Source organism: Humulus lupulus, chromosome 6 (assembly GCF_963169125.1).
Source record: "Humulus lupulus chromosome 6, drHumLupu1.1, whole genome shotgun sequence".
Taxonomy (NCBI): domain Eukaryota; kingdom Viridiplantae; phylum Streptophyta; class Magnoliopsida; order Rosales; family Cannabaceae; genus Humulus; species Humulus lupulus.
Window position 1 is genome coordinate 171,718,520 of NC_084798.1, and position 4,624 is coordinate 171,723,143.

Sequence of the window (4,624 nt, forward strand, 5' to 3'; positions counted from 1 at the left end):
TTACTACTTTGTTATTGCTCTTGCATTGACCACTACACCAAATACCCATTTCCATAAAACATGAATATAATACTAATAAAAAAGTATTATGCTATATTATTATATTGGGCAAGAAAAAAGGGCGGTAATATACACCATCCCGCCACTTAGCCTTTTTTTTCATTCCTGAGACCTGAAAATTTGTGAGACCCGAGAGACCCATTTCCTCTCCTTCAACATTTCCTCAATTCCAGTCGAGAGACCCGAGAGACTTGAAAATTCCTTTCATTCAATTCCTTCAACATTTCTGAGACCTGAGACCTTCAACATATCTCAGGGGCTATCGATTTACTCCTGACCATCTACAAAACGAAATTTGCAACAATGGGTGGTTACCTGACTAATTCCTTTGAGGTGAGTACCTTTAGTTTATGGCGTATTTATAGTTTTTGCTGTCATTGTGATACCTTACTAATTCCCAGCCCCCCCAACCGGTCGCCCAGTCAGTAGCCACCACCGGTCACCAAGCACCAAGTTTCAAGTCACCTCCCAGTCCCAGCGGCAACCCAAAGTCCGTGCAGCTTTAACCATCTCTAGTTCACTCAACCCAAAACTCTGAGGCGCTGATCTTCTATCTCCGGCAAGCTCCAAAATCTAAGGTTCTGCCTTCCTCCATTCATCTATCTATCTTCCCTTTTCTTGCTAAAGCCAAATGCATTTCAATTTTTAAGTATTATTTGCATAAACTACGACGAGAAATTGGGATTGGAATGGTTCGAATATTACTACTATTGTTTTAAGTTGGGGCAGAACCCACTCGTGTTGGTTGGTTAATCTGTGAGAAGGAATTTGGTATTTATAACTTTGTCTAAAAATGAAGTGCCAGATTAGTATATTCATTTCACCATTTGAGCATCTAGGTTACAGTATTGCTTATCAGTGAGACTACGAATTAAAGAGGTGGAGCGATCACTTGGTGAGCGTACAAAGGATTTCGAGTTGTCCAGGAGGTATATAATTTTGTTTTATTTTTTAATTGTTTTCTGTAATAGTAGTTCCAGAGATTCATTTCAATCTAAAACCCGTGATATTGCAATGCTTTGCAGAAAATGAGACACATGGAAACTTCATTGTCTAAAGCTAGTGCGGTGTACCCTGATTGCTCTGCCATGGCTGTTAAGCTCTGTGCTATGGCTCACACAACCGATCGCAAAAGAAGCAAGCAGCATATCTTGTCCATATTGCTTCACGAACTACCTCGAAAGGGCTCTATTGTCTTGCTATGCGCCTTACTGCCGAATGCTTTGCTTTAGAGCCAGAAGAGAGGCAGCTTCCCAAGCAACAGAAAATTTTTGCATGATCAGAACCTTCAACATTATGTTGTCTTCTCTGATAATATTCTGGCATGTGCAGTGGTTGTTAGCTCCACTATTTCTGCAGCGGCGGTAATTTGAATTCCTACTATTCTTCTATGTTTCCTTTCCCAATAATGCAGATTTTAAGCAATGGTAAAAAAATGTTGCGGCAGCTTCTTGGGTTTTATTTCATTCTACACTTGTAACTACTTATTCTGGATTCCATGATATTGTTGGTATGAAATAGATATATCAAACCTTGATCGTTGTTTCTTGTCATAAAATTGTGCAGGAACCAAAGAAAATTGTGTTTCCATGTGGTGACTTATTCACTCAATTTCCCTGAAATCTCAATGTGGTTCATATTGAACCCTCTAGGCAAAGCCACAATCTAAATCCAGAGCATAGACAATTTTGGGTGGTTGTTCACTAAGTATAATAATCCAATATTGAAGCAAGAGTCTAGTGATTCCAGATTTACTTTTCAACTTAACCACCTTCGATTCTATCTGCCCGAGATCTTCCCTGCACTGAATAAGGTAGTACTCTTTGACCATGATGTGGTGGTGCTAAGAGACCTAACTGGGTTGTGGCATCTTGACATGTAGGGACAATGATGATTCATAGCAGAAAAATTTTACAACCTATTTTTCTTGCCTTAGGAACTTCACTTGTTCACTTTATTTTATTTATTATAATGATTCTTCATGTTACTTTGTATTTTATATCTTTATTTATCAGATATTGTTTGCTAAAAGGTCTCACTATCAATCAATACCTCATTTCCACCATAAAACATATATTAATACTTCCATTCTTACTCATTCTATGGCTCTATTTCCTAATATGCTGCTTGTGTCTCTCAACACCAATATTTATCATCCAGGGATTGTAGAAAAAATGCCTCTAAGAAATTTCATTCATTGTATATATATATATATGTATATATATGTTCATGTTTATGTGTGCTTGTAATTTCTAATTTTATTAGGTTTCTGCTTGTGTAGCGCCTCATTACATTGAAACTTTGTTTGATGGGACTAAGTTCAATTCCAGCCATTATAGAGGATTCCTTTCAAGTTTAAGCTTGGCCAAGGTATTAATTATCAACTAGTGTTTGTGGTATTGTAATTTTTTTTTTAACTTATAAGTAAAAAATTCTATTATGTAAACTACGTTATATAATACCGAAAAAGTATTATTATAAAGTATACTATACTTTATAAAGACAGGTTAAACATTCAAGTATTCCATGCCAATCTGATTCGTTTTGTTTATGGATGTCCTAAAATTTTGCCTAAAATATAGCTGCTTATTTGAATATTTGTGGAAAGGGATAATGCTGCTTATTTGATACAATGAAAGACCACATTCTGAATCTCTTTGTAAGCTCTTAACAAGCTTTTCTTAAGCTATTTTTGCAGCTGATGTTACTGATTAAGGTTCACTAATTGATTATCATATCTTGTATCAAGAAATACTGCAATAAACTTAAATTCGACCATTATGTAGTTATGTGTAATAAGGATTTAAGTTTGATTTCTCTAGTTTGGTAAGTTTTACCATTAGTTATGTGTAATATGGTTCAAATGGGCAGGTTTAATTGTTGTATATCTTTTGCTCTTTTCAATCAACTTACTATCAAATTATGCTCTGTTTTATAGGGTGATAGTAGAAAGACTATATTTTTTGTTACTTTTAAAAGTTGTTATATTAATGAATAATTGTTAACTTATTATACTCTGCATATGGCTTTATTTATAGAGTGATAGTAGAAAGACTATCATTTTTTTTTACTTTCATTCATATATTTTTTCTTTGTTTTAAATAAGACTACATGCTAACATTTTCTTGTGCAATAGTGATAGCTTATATGGTCTTCACCATTATCAAAAAAGTTCAGTTGCCTATTTTATATGGTCTATTTTGTTATTTTTGTTCCCTCTTGAGAAAATTAGTTCTTTCTGAATTAATTGCTTTTACAGTATACCATAACACAAAAAGTGACCCAATATATATAATTAAAGGATGTTAACGTGATGCCAATTTATTGTACTTAAATTATGGATATAATTTTTATGTAATAATAAATAAGAAGAAAAAACACACTCACACACACACATCACCAGTTTGTTAAGCTTTTCTTAAGATTTTTGGTCTTATTGTGAGAATAATATATATTTTTGTACGTAATTATTTTTTTTATACATATATAGAAGAGCTCAACAAATTTGATACACCAATTTGTTCATTTTCTCTTACATCTAGATTCTAATTAGTGTAGAGCTCAACAAACGTGGCAGTGGCGATGGTGTATTGGAGAATGGCATGGTCGATTTGACGAGTCAGGTACACCTGATGGAGAAGGAAGATGCGGAGGGGTCCGAGAGGGAGAAGAAGGAGTTCGAGGAGAGGGAGAAGGCCTGGCTCGAGGCCAAGGAGATGAAAAGGAAGAAGATGGAAGAAGAAGAATAGGAACAACGAAAGAAGGCACTGGACGAAGAGTCTCGGAAACAGCAGGTACTTTCTTCTTTTCTTTACTTTCTTGGAGTATTTTGGTTTTAACGGCTGTTTAGTTGCTAGAAAAGAATGAAAAACTAACAAAATTAATATAATTATGTGTTTTCACTGTTTACAATTCTGTGTTTTCACTGTTTCTCTTACTCTCTGATTGTTCTTTCCCCTTTAATTGCTGAAAAAAATGATGAATGTCGTAGTAGAAGCTCTGTGACAGTGTGATTTTAATTTGGATTTGGAACAGTTTTTCTTATCTGCTTTTATTTCCATTGTTTAGTTGTTTATAGTTTTCATTGTCTTGGAGGATAACTGAATGTTCTGTGAAACTAATGTTAAGTGCATTGGTTTTATGAAGGGGAGTTACAAAATAGAGTTGCAGAACTAGAAGACAGTAATTGCAAACTAGCGATTCTCAAAGCTCGGAGAGATGTCGCAAAAGTGGCAGGCTTTCCTGTCTTAAATTTAGGGAGCAAGCATGTTAGTAGTGACAAAATAAGAGATAAAGTAAAAGATATACAAGATATGGAGACTGCTCTTAAAGAATTAATGGTAGTGTAATTACCTTTCTTTCGAACACTTACTTTTGTAACTGATTTGAGCTCTGCAGGATCAAGCTTCTTGCCGGCTTAAAGAAATAAAAGGTCTTCATGAAGAGAGAGTACATATATTGCAGCAGTTATCTAACTTCCAGGTCACTTTAATGTATAACTAGTCTTTTGTGTGTGCTGGTTTTATTACTTTAAAATATCATTTCACTAATGCTAACTCTTCTT

The 4,624-nt window shown here is 34.6% G+C and overlaps 1 pseudogene; it reads left to right on the top strand.

Annotated features, from left to right (window-relative positions):
* The first annotated feature begins 363 nt into the window (after positions 1 to 363).
* Positions 364 to 1,951, top strand: LOC133785668 (probable galacturonosyltransferase 6; annotated as a pseudogene).
* The last annotated feature ends 2,673 nt before the right edge of the window (positions 1,952 to 4,624 follow it).